Genomic DNA, 21,809 nt, shown 5'->3' with positions numbered 1-21,809 from the left:
GAGGGTGGGGGCCGGGCGCTCCAATGTAGACTCAACAAAAATAATTACCACAGAGAAGTCTTTTGAAGCTTTGTTTAGGTCCCATATAGGACTCAACAAAAATAACTACCACAGAAGGCTTTTGAATCTTTGTTTAGGTCCCATATAGGACTCAACAAAAATAATTACCACAGAGAAGGCTTTTGAAGCTTTGTTTAGGTCCCATATAGGACTCAACAAAAATAACTACCACAGAGAAGGCTTTTGAAGCTTTGTTTAGGTCCCATATAGGACTCAACAAAAATAATTACCACAGAGAAGGCTTTTGAATCTTTGTTTAGGTCCAATATAGGACTCAACAAAAATAGTTACCACAGAGAAGGCTTTTGAAGCTTTGTTTAGGTCCCATATAGGACTCAACAAAAATAACTACCACAGAGAAGTCTTTTGAAGCTTTGTTTAGGTCCCATATAGGACTCAACAAAAATAATTACCACAGAGAAGTCTTTTGAAGCTTTGTTTAGGTCCCATATAGGACTCAACAAAAATAATTACCACAGAGAAGTCTTTTGAAGCTTAATTTGGGTCCAAAATAGAAGTTAACTGGACTCACAAAAATAATTACCAGATAAATATTTTAAAGCTTCATCAGGGATCTTATAGAACTTAACGGGAACAAAAATAATTACCACAGATACATCAGTAGTATATTAGGTCCCTTTTGGTTAGTATGGGTGAGCAGGAGCAGGAGCAGGAGCAGGAGCAATGGTTATATAGGAAAATACTCCCTGCCTGGGTGAGCCGCAGGAACAATGACATATAGCAAAATACTCACCCACCAGGCGCAGCCTGCCGCAGCCGCAGGAACAACGAGATATAGTAAAATACTCCCTGGGGGAGCAGGAGGTACACCGACATATAGTAAAATACTCACCCAACTGGGTGAAGGTGGGTGAGCCTGGGTGACCCGCAGGAACAATGAGATATAGTAAAATACTTACCCACCTGGGTGAGCAGGTGGGTGAGGGTGGGTGAGCCGCAGGTACAATGAGATATAGTAAAATACTCACCCACCCTAGGGTGGGTGAGCAGGAGCGGGAGTAGGTCAGTAGGTCACCACCGGTGACCTTGTGACGTAATTAGTAACATTATGACGTAATCATTGACCTAGTTACGTAATTTTAATGAGTTTTTTAATTAGTTTTAATGAGTTTTTTAAATTTTAATTAATTTTTGACCTAGTTACGTAATTTTAATGTTTTTTGATTAATTTGATTTTAATTACTTTGTTTGTGTTTTGTTTGTTTATTTTTTAATAAGTTTAATTAATTCGATTTTTATTTATTTTGTATTTGTTTGATTTTAATTATTTTAATTTTGTTTGTTTACTTGTTGTTTAATTTAATTACTTTGTTTATATTGTGTAATTTTTATTGACGAGTTACGTAATTTGATTATTTGTTTACTTTTAATTATTTTTATTGAGTAGTTACGTAATTGGATTTTAATTTTTTAAATTTTTAAATTTTAAATTTTATTTTATTAACTAGTTACGTAATTTGATTATTTGTTTGAAATTCATTTTATTTCTTTGATTTTAATTACTTTGTTTAATTAATTTATTTGATATATTTCTTTTCTTTGTTGTTTAATGTTGTTTATTTGTTTGAATGTATGTATGTTTTTAAATTCTCCCCTACAACGAGCGTGTACTAGAACAGTCTTTGTATACCAACCTTTAACCAGACATGTAACATCTGTTACATATCGATCCACCCGCGAAGTTTTCTCACCGCTGCCCGTTTTAATGGGAATGTATTGATCGCAGCCGCTGGCCCATCACACCTAATTAAATTTTTGTTATGCTTCACCGAGTTTCCCCCGAGCGGTTGACAGGTTATGGTAATTAACGACGTACATTAAGTGCCTCTCCGTGAAGTACGTAGGTCATTATGCAACAGCTGTTGTGCGACAGCTGGTGGTGTAATTAGGTTGACCAACCGGACATTACCTTGTTGGTTTTCTAGTACGCGTATGCTACACGTATACACACACACACACAATCACACTAAATTAGAACAAAAGTCTTCTTATATTTTATTTGTTTATTAACGTTTTTCCAATTCATCAAAGGCTTTTAAAATTTCATCCTGTAAACTCAACAGGCGCTCAAAGCAGACGCGACTCATACTAACACCAGAATTTGTAGGAAAATTAAGATCGGTCCCATCTATAAGCTCTCTAAGATTTAAAGTGTTTTTGTTCATGAATTGGCTAACAATCGCCAATTTAAATCCGGTGTGATTCATCGTTCGTATTTCCGTCACTTTATTGTTACTCCTGGCCACAAGTATCCAATCTTCATTAGACATCTTGAAATAATCTTTTATAATTAGTTCCAATAATTTGAAGTGTTAAACGTGTTATAATACGATCGTTAATATATTGACGACTCGCTGACGCCGAAAAGGGTTGTAATATAACTTTTAAATTTGCACCTCGAGCTTTCTTCAAAACAAAATAGGCTGCATATAGCCCACAACTGTTGGTTAGAATATCTTGTAACACTCTTGAATTGTAAACGAGTGGTCTGTTTGAATTATTTTTTATAAAAGACAAAATGGCCCGCTCCCGAGGTGGTAAGCCAAAACTATCGAAATAAGTAAATTGCGATAGTCCGTTGAAAAATAGACCAACCCAATGACTCCCTGCCTCCGAGGACGAATCTAGATTGATAATGAATGCCGCTTGCTTCGTTCTATCGAGACGCGCGGGTAACTGATCGCACGCTAAAACGGCAAAGAGAGTTGTGCGTTGCACAAATAAGTCCGCGGCCAGTATACTTTGTAGTTCTCTTGTGTTCATTTTCTTTTATAGGCCAAGTTAGGCGGTGTAATCTGTAAGCACTTGCCTCGTTTTCGAAATTTCTAACACCGAATCAAGTTCAGCATACACAATAACTTGAATCGGGTCAGCTGTAACTTGTGAAAATTTAAGTTCAATAGAAACAGGTCCGGATTTAGCCAATTCAAATTGTTCACCATCCAAAAGACTAGGGCTTAAATCAAAAGCAAACAGGGTATACCCGTTCTTAAAGTTTTTATAATCTATCCCATTACCAGCATCTTTTCCAACCATACCAAGAGCGAGGTTACTATTGAAAAACGCTCTAATGGCTTGTTTCTTATCAAAGTCCATGACCAGTGGTTTTCCCGATAACGAGCGACCATCAACGCTTACATTTAAATACGTCAAGTGAAAATGTTGAAAATTGAAGGGGTTTTTCGTGTAACTTCCATTAAAGGCGGTAGAGGCGACTAGACCGATCACTAAACGGGTTGGTGTTTGACTCATATACAAATTGTCTTGGTTGTGACTTAACATACCTTTCGGTATAGCAAAGGTTTTTATTACAACGCGTTTAAAAGGGTATTTTGCATTTGTTGTCGTTAAAGCCTTTTCGTGTGCGATAGAAATGGCGGGGTTAAGTCTGGCTTTTCTAACCACCAATGTTGCGTACGTTATAACCGCTTTATATCCCTTGTTTGGTTCTGCTGTCAAGAGAGTGAAACTGTCTTTTGCGGGTGTAAGTTTAATTTTAATGTCAACACCATTCAGCATATACCGATCTTGAGCGAAAATGTCAGAGTGTATACGTCCCATCATATCGATCTCATGACTTTCAGCAGCGGTGGTGCGGCGAATCCTATACCCTTCATTATTGTCATCTTTGAATTCCTCGAAATAACAGGCTAAGTCCCTCGCATAAAGAGCGGCCGATAGAGACCCATTCTTGGCCTCTTCCCCGTGATTTAACGTAGCTTCCAGATAGGCGCGATACGGATAGGTGTTCTCACTAGCAGTAATTAGCGTATCGTTTAGAGAAATATCCACTTGTGAAAATAAACTGTGCAAAAAATAATTGACGGGTGCGACATCAACATCCGCTGGTATTGAATCACCATTCGCTAAGGTTACTTTAGCGCGCACGTGTAAATAAGTATTAAACAAATCGAGATAGTCTTCACTGTTGCCAGAAATGGCAAATTCTATAGGTGCACCTTGTGCCAAGGACGCCAGGGGATGTATTTCAACAAATTGACCCTCCTCGACGGCAGTTTGTGTCGAGGGTGTACTAAATAAATCCAATCCAGAATGTAAGCACTCACAGGAACTCGGGTGAATAAGAGCCATGGTTAAGCAAATATATCTGAATACTTGGGATGCTTCTTCTTAACACACGTCTTCGAATGTTTGTGGTTTGGTCTGCGTGTTAGTTTTATCTGTTGTTCGAAGGGTTCACCAGGTGGTCTCGAGAACCCCCGCTTTCTTCTCAACCCGCTTCCTGATTGGTTTTGTCCTAGGTGATCAACGGCGCCTTGCAATAAACGATGTCCGGCTTCCTTGGCGTGTTCTTTAAACGATTCTCCAACGTCTCTTCCCGCTAATGCGTCGTTTGCAACTTGCAACCCGGTACTAACACCTTCTCTGAGTAAAGCCTTACCTCCCGTCTTTATCCAAGGGAGGACCATTCGACCTAGACCACTAAAGAAACTACCAATACCGTGTCCTCTCTGATTTCGTCCACCGATAAAAACGGGTAAACCATCACCGTACTGGTTACAGTAAAAATCCTCGTACAATTTAGGGTTTCGATGTAAAAGTGTGTGTTTCACCATGGTGTGAGTTATTCGAGATCGAAATGTTTACGTGTTCTAAAATGGAGTGTCAACACCGACGTTCCACTTGTGAATGAGAGCGTTTGTCCCAAGTCATCGCATAAAAGTATTTCCACAGTGTCGAATGAAAAGCGGTTCAGGGGGATGTAGTGTGGTTTGTCGTAAATACGAAAAACGGAACTTGGGTTCTTCTCAACGATCGGTACGGTTCGAAGCAAAGGGACCATGACATCACCAACAGGTCTCGTTTTTACGAGGTCACAATAGACGAATACCGTTTTTACTTCGTCTTCAGGGAGATGTTTCTCCCTAACTCTACCAGGAATATGTAAATAGCCTGTCAACCTGTCACGGATGGTACTTTCTATTCCAGCCGCAATTACTTTTACGACAACTTTCTTAAATCCCTTGTTACAGTTTGAAATTATAACTTCCACTTTTTGTTCATCAATATCTCTTTTTATTAGTTTTTTAATAGCGTTAACAAGCGGGTCTATGTAATTATTTTTGGTCTGTCGTACTCCATATATGAAAAGGTTAACGTCTTCACCTTCTGTACTGGAATGATACTGGAGCCAAATTTGATGTTCTCTAAGCATACAAAACGCGTTCGGCATTTGAATCTCGACCAGACCAACTTCGTAGTGTAAACTCACATCGATAGTCTGTGGTAATTTAACGAAAAAATGCCCAGCCTCGTTGTCTGGAAAAACATTCGGTGATGTATTGCTTGGCAGGGTCACATAAAAACTCATTGTAAAATTTTGGTCCTTGCAATGGTTGGGTTAGGTAAAATATATCCGAGACAGCTGGATAACAACACGACCCAGAGTTTTCCCTCTTTGTCGTCGACCGTTCCACGCGTCAGATTAAATAGTGAAAAAGCAATGACGACAAATATAACCAACATTTGAGAGATGAAAACGATTTCCGGTCGTGTCCTTAGTCTACCGAACCAACTCGAAATGGTCGAACCGATAGAAGACGTGGTGGATCTGGGTCTCACCTCGATCCCACCGAACGGTCTGAGCGTTTCTTCCAACACGGGGTCATCCAGACTTAGGCTTTTTACCGTTTCCTCCATCCTTAGTCTTTATATTTCGAAATGTCTCTAGCTGAAATCCAACTGTTGAATGAAGGGTTATAACCGAACCACTTGACTAAATACTCTTTACCACCGACACCCTTTCTTTCTTGTATAATTTGTTCGACGCGGTACACTTTTTTGTCCCCCACTTTCTGAAGCTCCTCTTTGTAAAACGAACCTTTCACTTCTTCACCTGAATCATCTTTCAAGACGTATGTTACAGGCGTTGTCGCGTTCACGCGGCTCACCGTAAACAGTTCTTCCGTCCACGACGGGGTATAACCCTTTTTAAACGTGTTTCGACTTTGGCCGATCCGTACACGATCACCTTCGTTAAATACTTTTCGATAAGTAATGTCCCCATGTTCGTATAAAGTATTCCAGACCCTTTCTTGATTAGACAAATTAACATTCACAGGGGCCATACGAATACTCCTATGGTACGAGTGGTTATAGTTGGTGATCAAGTCGTCTACGACATCAATGTAACGAAGACGATTTGTTTTTGTAAAGTACCGCCACATTTTTTCTTTTAATGTTCGATTGAATCTCTCAACTATAGCCGCCTTAATATCTTCATTCTCAGTGGTAAAGAAATGAACGCCCTCATCTTTAAGAAATTTTAAAAATGTCTTGTTGACAAATTCACTACCTTTGTCTGTTTGAAAATTTATAGGTTTTCTAGTAGTAAATATTTTACGTACGGCCTCCGCTAGAGCCTTACCCGTTTTTTTCTTTATCGGAATCGCCCAGGCGAATTTGCTAAACACATCGATGCAGGTCACTAGGTAAGAAGCACCACCATTGTACTTTCGTAACATGCGCATATCTATAAGATCCGCTTGAAACTGGTGATTTATCCCACCGGTGATGGTGGGGCGCCTCTGAAAGCGTCGCCGAAGAGGTTTATGTAACGTGTAGGTATCCTGATGACTTAACCATTCTTTAATTTTCTTAGTTCCAATTTCAGGGTGCTTAAACACGCCGCCGTAGGCACCTGGTATACTAGGATCATAGTAATGTCTTTTTAGTGTTTGGTTTTTTCCCACGCGTCCCATTTGGTAGTGCTTGTTTTAGTTTTCTTACTTCTGGTACGTTTCGATGGTGGTGTTTTTTCTACGTGTGTCTTCGTTTTCTTCGAGGGGTGAATATCAGAGTCAGGCGAGCCGGATTTCGTTTTAGTTTCAGATTCTGTTATGTCTATCGTTTCTTTTTTAGGTTCGGTTATGTTTTCTTGTGGTTTTTCAACCTCGGTCGTTGGGGTATTCACGGTGGATGGTTTCACATCGACTAATCCTAGGGACTTGTTTCTATAATCGCTAAGTCGCGTCGTGTAGAGCTGTAGTGTCTTTTGATATTGTCTCACTTTGTCGTGTGGTGACAAATCTTCCCTATTTAAGATATGTTCCATTTGCATATCCAAAAGGCGTAGACTATCGTTGAGTGTATCGGGTGGTACATATGCTTTTTGTTGCATAGACTCTAATATTCGAGGATCCATTAAAAGCATTTTCCTGGCCATCTTTAAAATCCCAAGACACCTTTAAGCACACCGAGAACTGGTCCGAGTAAAGCACCTAGGAAACCACCGGTCTGCAAAATTTGCTTTCGTCTTTTGACGGTCAATGACTTTTTGGTAAGTTGTCTCAAGTTCACTTTGTGACGACGCAAACGTCTCTTCTGACCGGGCGTGAGGGGAACGTTGCCTTTTAATACATTGTGACAGCACTCGCATAACGTTTTTACGAGTTGTGGGGTAGCATTTTCGACAACGGCTTTCACGGCGGGTGGTTTGGCCCGAGCCAAAAACCTTAACATCTCACCTTGTTGTTTTACCGACTCAGACATGGTTGCTTTTATTTCGGGACGTAAACGACCTGCTGCTCGTAAGAAAAGATACTACTGCGTAATCTCAGATTATCCGGTGTTTCCTGTCGAAGGTCGATCAACAAATAACCATGAGGGGCCGATGTTGCGTCCTTAAAACTTTCCTGGACATACGAAACGCGACCGGGATACATTTGTTTTGCCAAATTTGTAATTTGTGAACCGTCTCTAGGGTTCTTGAACAACACTATGTAATGCGAATTGAGACTGATGGTTCTTTGTTCTTTATTTTTCCCGAATAGGTTTTGGACAATATACATGACACTAATATTACGATGGTGACTCCCTTTCGTAAACAATTTTGTAATTCGCTCATCTGTTTCCGCCATCAAATCATCGATGACGACTAAACGTCGACGTTTTCCATCCCCCATTGATCCATTTTCTAAGTCAGGAAGACCTTCCACAAACTGAACGTTCTTTATGGTATCAAACAAAGGTTGCCACTCCCCGTAACAGTAATAAATTTCCTCGGGTGCCGGATCCATCATCTCTGACACCTGGGATAAAAAGGTTTTGACAAATACTGTTTTACCACTCCCAGTTGGCCCAGCGATCAGAGCGGTAAACGGATGTTTCCATCTCGGATCCATCGTTTTAAATGGTTGATTTTGCTTCCAGTCAAAAATCTTATATAGGATACCGAGTTACATAATTTACAGGTACAAGTAACAAAACAATAACACATACTTGTCTTTTAATATAAAAGTAAGAAAGTGAGTTTCTGTGATTGTGTGTGTGTATATACGTGTAGCATACGCGTACTAGAAAACCAACAAGGTAATGTCCGGTTGGTCAACCTAATTACACCACCAGCTGTCGCACAACAGCTGTTGCATAATGACCTACGTACTTCACGGAGAGGCACTTAATGTACGTCGTTAATTACCATAACCTGTCAACCGCTCGGGGGAAACTCGGTGAAGCATAACAAAAATTTAATTAGGTGTGATGGGCCAGCGGCTGCGATCAATACATTCCCATTAAAACGGGCAGCGGTGAGAAAACTTCGCGGGTGGATCGATATGTAACAGATGTTACATGTCTGGTTAAAGGTTGGTATACAAAGACTGTTCTAGTACACGCTCGTTGTAGGGGAGAATTTAAAAACATACATACATTCAAACAAATAAACAACATTAAACAACAAAGAAAAGAAATATATCAAATAAATTAATTAAACAAAGTAATTAAAATCAAAGAAATAAAATGAATTTCAAACAAATAATCAAATTACGTAACTAGTTAATAAAATAAAATTTAAAATTTAAAAATTTAAAAAATTAAAATCCAATTACGTAACTACTCAATAAAAATAATTAAAAGTAAACAAATAATCAAATTACGTAACTCGTCAATAAAAATTACACAATATAAACAAAGTAATTAAATTAAACAACAAGTAAACAAACAAAATTAAAATAATTAAAATCAAACAAATACAAAATAAATAAAAATCGAATTAATTAAACTTATTAAAAAATAAACAAACAAAACACAAACAAAGTAATTAAAATCAAATTAATCAAAAAACATTAAAATTACGTAACTAGGTCAAAAATTAATTAAAATTTAAAAAACTCATTAAAACTAATTAAAAAACTCATTAAAATTACGTAACTAGGTCAATGATTACGTCATAATGTTACTAATTACGTCACAAGGTCACCGGTGGTGACCTACTGACCTACTCCCGCTCCTGCTCACCCACCCTAGGGTGGGTGAGTATTTTACTATATCTCATTGTACCTGCGGCTCACCCACCCTCACCCACCTGCTCACCCAGGTGGGTAAGTATTTTACTATATCTCATTGTTCCTGCGGGTCACCCAGGCTCACCCACCTTCACCCAGTTGGGTGAGTATTTTACTATATGTCGGTGTACCTCCTGCTCCCCAGGGAGTATTTTACTATATCTCGTTGTTCCTGCGGCTGCGGCAGGCTGCGCCTGGTGGGTGAGTATTTTGCTATATGTCATTGTTCCTGCGGCTCACCCAGGCAGGGAGTATTTTCCTATATAACCATTGCTCCTGCTCCTGCTCCTGCTCCTGCTCCTGCTCACCCATACTAACCAAAAGGGACCTAATATACTACTTACATCTCCTTAAGTTTCATTTAGGTCCCAGATGGAGCTAAAATGGACTAACTAGCAAAAAACTAAGTTTTTTAAAGGTTAATCACGCGGTCTCTGCCGATAGTACCAATGATGTCCGGCCATGCATATAGGCAACTAGTAGACCATGCTGTCCGGACGTTAGGTTCAAATAGGCAATGCTACACACAAGTACCAATCAGGATTGATTTTTTTTTCTCACGGATGTTAAAGATTGAAGAGGTGGAGTGAGGGTGTGAATAATGAGAGATTCAATGAGTGAGTGAATCGGAGTGAGCGAGTGTATGAGAGAGCGAGTGAATAAAATTGGAATTCTTAAGGTCATATAGAGTCCAACACTAGCGTTGCTTGTGATGTAGGGGAAGGTTAAAAAAAATTTCAGTAAAAGTTAAAAAAAAAATGTTCAAAGTCTGAGAAAACGGGACTTGGTGAGAATGCGAAAGGACGAGTCAACAGCAAGGAAATTGGCAAAAAATGTTGGAGTGGAAGTTAAATGAGGTAGAAGACCCGTGTGTATTTAGGTCTGTCTCCTGCGTCCGACAAAAACTGGCCCACGTTTATACGGGGTTGAACAGATTTTACTATTCGTTTTAGAATTGTTAAATGTTATAAGCACAAGTAAACAAAAGACATTTCAACGGGTTAAATATTATAGGCGTAAACAAAAGACATTTAAAGTGGCTAAATTATTATAAGCATGCATAAAAAGCCTGTATCCTACTCCTAATGTTGTGTTGTTTTTTTTTTATTTAGTACGCCTGTCTCTATAGAACCTGAACATGGTACCAGATATAAAATACAAAATAGTTAAGTCTAGGACCAAAGTTAAGCTGTTTGGAATTCGATGTACAATGCTCTGAGCAAGCAATAGACCTAACATTTCTCTTTTCCTTCTAAATTTGTATCGTACCAATAAGAGATTAATCGTAGTGTGAACTTTAGATGTTTTTTTTATTTGATGGATTTGTATGCTAATGGGGTGGGGGTACCAGAGTTTCAAAATGTAGCCGTTCAAAAAAAAAAAATCACCCATTAAATAAGAGCTTTAAAAAATTAAACAAAGAATTAAACTGTGTAAATAAACAGAAGAAGAAAAAAAAATCGTTTCGGCTAACGTGCTAAAAATAACCAGCGCTTAAAAAGTAAAGCCAGATTTGAAGGAATTTTCAAGCTGAATTCTGTCTGGGGCTGCCCTGTGTGAACTTTGGATTTCCATCAGTTTAGCGAGACAACTAATCCTCTGGAACTGGTCGGAGGTTAAAAAAATTCGACATGGCGGCGGTCCCCGCGTTATGAATGTGAGTGATGAAAGAGCCGCGGTAGTTGGGGGAGACAGTGATTTATTCAACTGTCTCCGGGTGGAGACAACACAGGTCGCCGCTGACGCGCCCTAGACCTGGGCCCATACTTCACCCGTGGGGAGACTCGGCCAACATGGTATACATCTCAGACAATTCCGCTCCACCAGACATGCACACATTTACCGCACGAGATATTTAAAATGAGCCGTCAATTAACGAACAAACAAAAATAGCGTGATACAGATTTATTTTAATTGTTTTAATTATTAATAAGAGTAATCATCTCTTAGTAAATAAAAACTACCTTCCAAAATAAAACACCGCAAGTGATTGATGAGGTTCTACTGACTATTTCCTGTGAGCTATTTTCACCCGTCTCACGTCTCAATGGATTTGTCTACTTCGTCTGCACAGACTAATTGCTGACCAAAGCAGGATATTAGAACTACTTAGATCTAAGCCCTATATAACCAGTATAAATTGTAACAAAAATAGTTTGCGCATCTGATTAGTATGATTATTTCCCTTTAAAATAAAATGTGGAATGTATTTTATTACGTGTCAATTAAAATGCGCCTCCATAAATCTATCTATAATATTTAGCCTGACAATTTACGTTTGAAAAATTAAACCACATTAAATTAACCGCAGGTTTAAATCGCCATGAACAATATTACAACTCTGCTTCAAGTTGTTTCAACGAGTCAAATAATAACTAATTAATACCGTTTTGACAAGGCCGTGAGAGACAAGCAATGGTTTTCTGACACGGCTAGTGCAATCATGTTAGGAAGACCCAGCGGCTGCCAATACCGGGACATCTTATTACCGGAGTCACTAGTGCCCCTCCATCCACACAAGTGAGGTCCTTTCAGTACAAGATGTCTCCTTCCCTTCAGTGAGCGCTACGTCCCTCAAACGTAATGAACAAGTCAACTCAGTACACATCACAGTGTAGAACTATGATGAATCCTTCCATTCCGCATTACCAAGACTTTAATTCGCTAAAGGTCAATTCATCCGATGTCTGTACATAGTAGGTCTTTAAATAAATCCGGGTTCTCTACGTAAGATCTTCCCACTATATCCCTTCATTAGGTCGTCCCGAGGTATGTCATTCCATCAAGTCTTTCCATTTATTAGCTCTATATCCATGATAGGTCCCTCCACATGTCCCTGCGTACGTACTAAAGGCGAAGGTTTTTAAAACTATTGCATGCTAGGAAAAAGACGTAAAGAAAGGAGGCCGGGTGGTGCGGCCGACCCTAGGGGCGCTAAATTGGTTAGAAAAAAAATATTAAAAGCTCACTCTGAGCTGCATTACTGAATTATCCAGAGTCGAATTTTTTTAAACTGCTTTTTCACCAACATGTATATCTATATATTAACGGGGGGGGGGCAAAATAGATAGTTCGCCCCGGGCGCCGGAATGAATGGCTACGCCTCTGTGAAACGGCGCGTCCCCATCCTATCTATTTTCGCCCTGATGCCAATTAAAGCCCAACGTTCTGCAAGCCAATGTCTAGCCATCATTAAACATTCATACAACTGCGACGGCTGTCAATCAAATAGATCGTTTTTATCATACAAAATAATCGAAGCAAATGTTTTCATTCCCAATATGTAAGGAACTTTATTTTTTTCTGATTTATTTTTCTTCAAAGGCTATGCTTTAACTACATCAGCTATTAGCCATACCTCCATATTCGCGTAACTTGTGCAGGCGATAATTAATTTTAATACTAAGCCTAACCTAACACTTATATTTGACACATAACTAAAAACAACACTAAAACTCAACCTTAACCGTATTCACGAGCTGGTATGTTAATTTTAATATTAAACCTAACCCAACCCATCATTCTAACACTTATATCTGACACATAACAAAGTATAACACTAACGCTAAACTCAACCCAAACCTTGATAACGAACCGGTATGTTAATTTTAACATTAAACCTAAACCAACCCATCATTCCAACACATATATTTGACACATAACTAAATATAAAACTAACGCTAAACTCAACCCAAACCCTGATAACGAGCCGGTATGTGTGATACAGGTATAACGTAGGAGCTGGTACGGCTAATCGATAAGAACCTTCAACAGTGAAGCCCACGTATAACAAGTGTAGCGTCGATCCCCCACCCTCCTGCTACCCGTAGGGTGTCGGGAGCATTGTTCACAGCCACAACCAACCCTATCAAGATGATGAATACTTTATTGGCATTGTTTAAAGACTGGTACTATATTTTTTTTTACTCAACTCAGCCGGGTCGATGGAGAAATCGATAAATGGTTTAAGCATTGATGAACTAAAACACCGCTCAGGGAGAAATCACTTTTGCTGCTATTATCTGTAAATCTTCAAATCTTCTAAAACTAGCATTAAATGTGTGGTTTATAAATATGTAAAATTTTGTACAAACTCGTTATTCACTGGCAGAGAAGAATAAGCTTTGAACGGGAGCAGTATAACATATGTATCACAGTGATCATTGCGTGAGAGAAAAAAGCCTTTATAATAAGTAGGCCTATAGTATCAATTAACTACAGTGGTGATGGTAGGGAGATGGCAGAAAGATATCCCTGAGAATGGCAGAAAGCTGACAAATATACATCACTGAAGATGATAAGAAGATGACAAATAGACATCACTGAAGATGGTAGGAAAATGGCAAATAGGCCATCATACTGAAGATGGTAGGAAAATGGCAAATAGGCCATCATACTGAAAGATGGAAGGAAAATGGCAACAACAAAAAAATCCCAGTGGATGGTAGGGCATTGGCAAAAAGACAACCCTGTGGATGGAAGTAAGATGACAAAATACATTCCTGTAGTAATAACCACACACAGTAGCCACCAAAAGCAGGGGCGTGGTCGAGAGGTAGTAAGGAGTGTCGATAACAACCCGGTCCTCAAAAATACAATATCGGGAGCCATCATGTCGGAATTGACAAAAGTCGCTAGATCTGACTACATTGCGTATAGAAATGCTACCACTGAATCTCCACTTTTAACTTACGAGTCTTGCGAGTGTGATTTATATGTTGTCAACATGTGGCATCTATGTGGCAAAACAATGTTTAAAATGTGTAAACAACTGAAAAAGACACCAGTCATCTCTCCTTCTAAGACAATATAAAACGTTAACTTCAGACGTCAATAGCAATCGATTTTTAAGACCAATCAGACCCAGAGACTGGAAAGTGTAGTGAACACAAGACCGATTTGATCACCAAGGCAATTTATATTCATCTAAAATTTATTTTTTCCCATCGAGTCACGGCATAAAAGTAACGCTCTGAAATAAATCCCGACACACTCATTCTTTTGTTTTTACTGAAAGATGATCCGTTTTGTGTTGATTAACGAAACACAGCGGCGCAAAAACCACTATCGCTTTTTATAGTTTCCGTAAATCAAAAGAGAAAGAGAGACGTTGTTTATTTTAGGCGGTCACATGACGGATCATGTGATGGTGTCACATGACAGGTCACGTGCAATTTTTATTTATTTTCGTTCTACTCATCGCATTGCAATTGCTTTAGTAGGAACACGGTGATGGCGTTTTCAGTGCACAATGACAGATTAAGGACGTAAGCATTCAGTTATAATTCTAATGTACAGTTTGAATAATTCCTGTATGCAGAAATGTGACTTCTAATACGAAACAAACGATAATTTTGTATGTGTAAAAAAGCGAAAGTAAATGCTTACATGTGATAGATCTATATATTTTAACGTTTTTAACTCACGCCAAAATAATTGTGAATGTACGGCTAAATATTTGAAAAACCCTTTAAAAACCCTAATAAATTCAAAAATGTATTTCTTAGAGATCCTATTAAAACTGCGGGTCAGTTTTAAAAAGGGTAATTCCTTACTCAGGAATAGAAAAACTTCCTCATTAGTAGCTTGGAGGAGGAAGAGAAAATAAGAGTGTATGTGGGAGAAGACGTAGCCGTGCGATTAATTTTCTCATTAGAATACAAGAGACAGTCTACTTGTAGCCGTGCGATAAACTTTTCATTAGAACACAGAAGACAGTCTACTTGTAGTTGTAAACTTTCACATTACAACCCAGAAGACAGTCTACTTGTAGTTGTAAACTTTCTCATTAGAACTCAAGAGATAGTCTACTTGTAGCCGTGCTATAAACTTTCTCATTAGAATACAAGAGACCTTATCATTTTTGTTAGCGCTCCTGTACTAACATTTCACTCACATATCAACCATGTGAATCAAAACATTTTCGGTCTGCTTAACTAGTACAATCGGAAAAATTGGAAAAAAAAATACAACATTTCAACCAAAATAATAACAGCACCCTCCTAATCACGTGTGAAATTAGTTATAGGTGACAAATTTTCGTAAATGCAACAAGCACTTCTTGTTAGGGCGCGCGCTGGCACGTGAAATTCCCAAGCCTGTTAACCTTCTCAGACGTCTATGGTCGTCTGCGGGATTTCATTGGAGACAATCCAAAGAGGCAACCGGGTGAGAATACGGACTAATGAGAGTCTATTTTTAAATTGGATTTAGAAGTTAAGATGAAAACCGTGACTAGTCGGGTCCATGCGGATGCGATCAATAGCCTAACAAACCGGACGATAGGACTCGTTTAGAATGACCAGATAGGTTTCAATATGGGAGCTAAATCTAGTCAACTCGGCAGCTCAACACAGATGATACTTCTAATTATGGGTGACCCAATATGTTTCAATATGGATGCTAAATCTGGTCAACACAGATGATACTTCTAATTTTGGATGGCCCAATATGTTTCAATATGGGAGCTAAATCTGGTCAACATAGATGATACTTCTAATTTTGGATGGCCCAATATGTTTCAATATGGATGCTAAATCTGGTCAACATAGATGATACTTCTAATTTTGGATGGCCTAATATGTTTCAATATGGGTGCTAAATCTGGTCAACATAGATAATACTTCTAATTTTGGGTGACCCAATATGTTTCAATATGGATGCTAAATCTGGTAAAACTCAGTAGTTCCTAACAGATGGATAGAACTGTTTTGGATGACCTAATATCTTTCAACATGGGTGCTAAATCTGGTAAAACTCAGTAGGTCCTAACAGATGGGTAGAGTTTTAGATGACCAGATAGCTTTCAATATGGGAGCTAAATCTGGTCAACTCGGCAGCTCAATACAGATGAGAATTCCAATTTTGGATGACCTAATAGCTTTCAATATGGGAGCTAAATATGATCAACTCCGCGAGTCATAACAGACGATAGAACTCGTTTTGGGATGACAAGGTGGGTTTCAACATGGAGGATAATTGGTCAATTAAGCGGGTCATACAGGGCTTTTCTCAGTATTAAAATGAAACTAAAACTCCGGAGTGAAAATTCTGTGTTGATTATAAAAGCGAAGTTATAATTATTTTATTTTTTGTCGCGGGTTTTAATTTCAAAGTTCAATCAGAATTTCCAACACAACACGCGCTGGCGATGGGCAATTAACTTTTGGTTTCGAGCACTCTTCAGTCTATCTTCACGCAGACGTTTTTTTTTTTTTCTACGGTACCCCCTAGATCAAATTAACATTAGACACTTCATGTTTGCGGCACAGTTTCTAATGAGAGGAACAGCTTCCACAGACGGTTTCTTGTAGAATCATTACTACCACACTGTCTTAGAGGGTTGAAACTATTCAATCAACAAATATGACATTTTGGGGTAGAGTGTAAAAAAAATAAGCAAATGCGCAAAACTACTCTTTAAATTATTTTCTTTAACTTTTTAAAGGAATCTATCTATCTTCTATAAATTCTTTATATATAATTCCCTTCTTGGAGACCCTAGAAAACAAGCTGTCAGCGCGCTCTCTACCACCCCACCCCTACATGGTCTGGTGAGCTGTGGTTCACGCTAAATGTTTATACTCGTAGAGCCGGGTTTAGTGACGGTTATTAGGGGCAGATAATTTAGTTTGAAACTATTTTAAACTTAGGGAAGGTAACTAAGAGGAGGCTGCTTTCACGTGGGAAAGGGGGGGGTTGTATGGTAGGGGTTGGGGGAAAGGAGGGTGGGGTAGTATCGTTCTTAATTACCTACTGATAGTGTTTTAAAGCAAATATTTTCAGTGGCAACATTGGTACAGTCGAATTCACAAATTATGCATTACTGAAAAATAGAAATTAAAACAACTAAATAGCGGCGTATGATATGCCGCGGGTCGGCCCGTTATTTTAATTTTCATTATGAATATTCAATTACAAATATTTTTAGAAATTTTTAGGGATGACTTGATGGGCAGGGATGACATTGGGCAGGGATGACTTGATGGGCAGGGATGACTTGATGGGCAATGATGACTTGATGGGCAGGGATGACTTGATGGGCAGGGATGACTTGATGGGCAGGGATGACTTGATGGGCAGGGATGACTTGATGTGAAGGGATGACTTGATGTGAAGGGATGACTTGATGGGCAGGGATGACATTGGGCAGGGATGACTTGATGGGCAGGGATGACTTGATGGGTAGGGATGACTTGATGGGTAGGGATGACATTGGGCAGGGATGACTTGACGGGCAAGGATGACTTGATGGGCAGGGATGACTTGACGGGCAGGGATGACATTGGGCAGGGATGACTTGATGGGTAGGGATGACTTGATGGGCAGGGATGACTTGACGGGCAGGGATGACATTGGGCAGGGATGACTTGATGGGTAGGGATGACTTGATGGGCAGGGATGACTTGATGGGTAGGGATGACTTGATGGGCAGGGATGACATTGGGCAGGGATGACTTGATGGGCAGGGATGACTTGATGGGCAGGGATGACTTGATGGGCAGGGATGACTTGACGGGCAAGGATGACTTGATGGGCAGGGATGACTTGTATGGGCAAGGATGACTTGATGGGCAGGGATGACTTGTACGGGCAAGGATGACTTGATGGGCAGGGATGACTTGTATGGGCAAGGATGACTTGATGGGCAGGGATGACTTGTATGGGCAAGGATGACTTGATGGGCAGGGATGACTTGTACGGGCAAGGATGACTTGATGGGCAGGGATGACTTGATGGGCAGGGATGACTTGATGGGCAATGATGACTTGATGGACGGTCACTGATGACGTTATGGAGAGCGACCTATCAAACACGATATAATGCGCAGTTCGACCAAAAACCAGTCGAATCTGTTAAATCAAAGACAACGGCGGGGCGGGGGGGCTGGGTCGGGGTCGTGATTGAATGAAGATCAAATCACGAGCTGCTACTGAAATAAATCGATGGACAAACGACTGCACTGGAATCAATAATTTGTGAGTTCGAATTCACTGCCTGCATAGCTTGAGTGATAGCTCACCGTTCCCGAACGCCGAAACATTAGCAGCGTTTGAAAAAAAAAATAGGTCAAATTACGTTAACATAAAGCGCTGCACTAAGTCAACAAACTACAAATTAATGATCTCGCTAATTGATGCCCTGAAAATGACAACACAATGAATGTACGTATTGGGAGGGTTTACTATGAACGGCTTTCAAAGGAGCGGAGTAGTGACCCAAACACGGGATGTTTGCTTCAGTTTAAAACCAGCAGCGATAGACGCAGGCTTAACTTATTTTTTAAGATTAAATCATGGAAATTTAGTGTATTGGCATTTTATTGTACGGTTGTATAAAATAATACTGCCCCATTCGGGTCACAAATGCCAGAATGGGAATGACGACAACACCCCCCCCCCCCCCCAAAAAAAAGTATTAGTGCTTGACAGAATCCCTTGAGAACACTTGAATTAGGAACGAAGAAGAAGAAGATAAGAAATTAGTTGATTCAGTGTACTGTAAACTTGACAGCCAGATGTCAGATCTGTATACTGCAACTAATGGTAGATATTTTAGATGAAGAATGTCAGTACGCCTGTATTACTTCCGTGTGGAAATAATCCATTGGATACACTTTCCAAGGCGTGCAGTCCATTTTGAGATTTTGTAATGCATCATCAGCTCCTAGATGTTTACACGAAGAAAAATAAAAAGCTGACAGGCCGAGTCAGTGACCTACGAGATAAATAATATCTATACACATCTAGACCTAATCAGCCACGGCTATTACAAATTCGTTGAATAAATACACTCACTTGACCACGTGGTCTCCGGGATCTTTTAAAAAGCCGGCTTCCGCTCAGACGATGAATCAATCCGATACATGACCCAGTGCGATGTTTGAGTGTGTGTGTGTGGGGGGGGGGGGGGGGGGGGTTATGACTAGTGATTTGATCTCAGCCCCGACGGTGCCACAAACCAATTACAAACAGACCACAGGGAACAGAGCCACTCATATCACAGTTAGCCAGATGACATTTTTTTTTAAAGCAAGTCTTCAACTGTCAGTAAAAACCCATAAAGATGGGGAGGAAGATGATTTTTTTATGCTAGTGTTAGTCTACTGGTTCGGTTTTACCAAAGGCTGCTAGGTCTAGATACTAAATTATGCATTGTGTCGTAGTTTGTAATTTTTAAATACGAGCATAAATGTAAGTAATAAATTAGGAACTTTGAACAAAGAAATCAAACTTAACTGGCAGACATTGTATACATTTAAAGTCGGTTTTTTAGTCTCCTAATTATCCTACAAATAAACTTTCTGGCGTAGCTTTTGAGCATTATTACCCGATTAATTTTTTTGTTAAAGAATGTAAAGGCTATATAACAAGCATTTATTTGTAGAAATCACTGCTTAAAAAGTAGTAAGAAAATACGATAAAAAATTTTCTTTAATTTCATCACATTATCGTAAGCAAATAAAATGAAAGTAAAATGTCTTTGAATTTGACCAAGAACCCTTCTTTTTTTTTATAAAGAATTCTTTGACGCAAGAGTGTTGGAGTTTTCCCCAACAAGTTTTTCGATAAAAAACATAAAAGAGCAAACTTGTTTTTTTTTTCTTTTACCCTAAAGGCAATCTCGTAACCACTTTACCCCCATCCCTTCAAGCAATCTCCCCCACCCCACCATGTCCAGAGCTTGTTTCCTTTTTCCCCTATCCCCCTATACTTTTAAACAAGCTTACTCTAGATAGGAATTAATTCCGTGTATCGATCCCCAGCAGTGTTTGCGTGTAAATACACTCCAGACTGCGCAGATACGCACATGATAAGTGGCAAAATAGCCAACCCGTCCACGCAATATTTTCTCAAACCACAGGAGAATAGATCCGATTTTTGCACCGACACGGACGTCACGTGGTATCTGCACGATGCAGGTTGAGCAAACACCGGGACCTGGAGAGACCGCAGCCTACAGCCGTCTTGGACAACGGCGCACCTACATGCCAACCAGCAGCTATTTAAACAACAAGCAGAGAAAGTCCAATCCCTTCTTTATAAATAGTACTCCTACTAACGCAGCAATACAGCTTCGTAATTGGGAGTTTGACCGGTAGGGCTATCGCGGTTATGACGAGGTTATGGCCAGGGTAAGTAACTGTGTTCAGAATGTCAAAGCTAAAGCAAAACAAGGTTTAGATATGCTCAGTAAGAAATCATATTTCCACATCTAAATACGTCGTCTAGATATTATTTTGTTAACCTCTTCTTTTTCTTAATGAAAATCCTACCTTATTCACAATTCCGACTCTAATTTTAACCACCATGCTGACCAGTCTTAACTCTTAACAATGAAAGCGCCAGACTTAGTTCGGTACGGCCGGCATTCCAATTTTGTATGTGTGTAAAATTACATGAATGTGTGATTGTGTGTTGCGGTGTACTAGAATCCAATGTATCACAAAAAAAGTGTGTTCGATTTCCCGGACAGCAATAAAATATGGTAAACGTGAGGCAAATCGATGAAAACGTTACGGACCGCGGGTGTCAGTGGCCAAGTGATAAATGTAATTTTGGTCTGACTAAAAAGGTAGCCGGGTGTGAAACGTAAGATTTCCGTCTGGCGACAACAGGGTTCTGACCATGCTCTACCCTCACGAAGAACAGAGAGGACAGCTTGATTTCTTTTAATTATACACCAAACGGTGAGCTAGAGACGACATTGTGCGTTCATTCAGAGGTTAGACACAATTTGTAAAAAAAGAAATAATTTTAAATATATTTAAAGTTGTCACAGAAAAACTCTAAAAGGGCAGTGTAGTGTTATCAAAACATAGGTGACTAAAAAACTTGATAGAGGTGGGTTTTTTTCATGAATTTTCTACAAATAAGGCGTAGAATCTACTTGCTATTTTTTATAATTTCGTCAATTAATCTTTTTTTAAAGCAAAAATCAAATGGTTTTTTTTTTTCTCGTCGCCACGTGATAATTGAATTACAATTAAAACAATGTAGCCTCAACTGGGTCGTACTGACATTCAGTAGTATTGTAAAATCACTTGAACAAAAAAAAAGGGAGGTATTTTCAAAAAGGTGCAGTCATCTGTACATAATTGCCAGTCAGTTTCCGTTACAAATGTGACACCTCAGTGTAATATGTAGGGTTGGTTTATGTAACTAGCAATGTAGCGTCAAAGTCGAAAAAAAAATCACTTCTCCGCCTTTTGGCATGATGGTAGATTAATCTTAACATTGGTCGTGTCTTAAGTCTCCACAAAGACAAAGGGAGATCTACAGACAACATTACTTGTACTGCGTCAAAATGTGTGCGACAACCCCACTCGCACATCATCCCCGGTTCATTACGTATTTTCATTTACATTAACTCATCTCTTTTTCTCCTTCCACGTACATACTAAATCTAGGAGAAATCACAGTT

At 39.3% G+C, this 21,809-nt stretch overlaps 1 protein-coding gene across 16 annotated transcripts in view; it reads right to left on the bottom strand.

Moving 5' to 3' along the window:
* LOC131946249 (neurobeachin) overlaps nucleotides 1-21,809 on the bottom strand; it is a 175,060-nt gene that overhangs the window by 136,309 nt on the left and 16,942 nt on the right. The window lies entirely within an intron of this gene.

This window comes from Physella acuta, unplaced genomic scaffold (genome assembly GCF_028476545.2).
Source record: "Physella acuta isolate Inbredline_101_S28 unplaced genomic scaffold, ASM2847654v3 ptg000549l, whole genome shotgun sequence".
Taxonomy (NCBI): Eukaryota; Metazoa; Mollusca; class Gastropoda; family Physidae; genus Physella; species Physella acuta.
The sequence above is the reverse complement of the archived record's forward strand: the minus strand, read 5'-3'. Positions and strand labels throughout refer to the sequence as shown.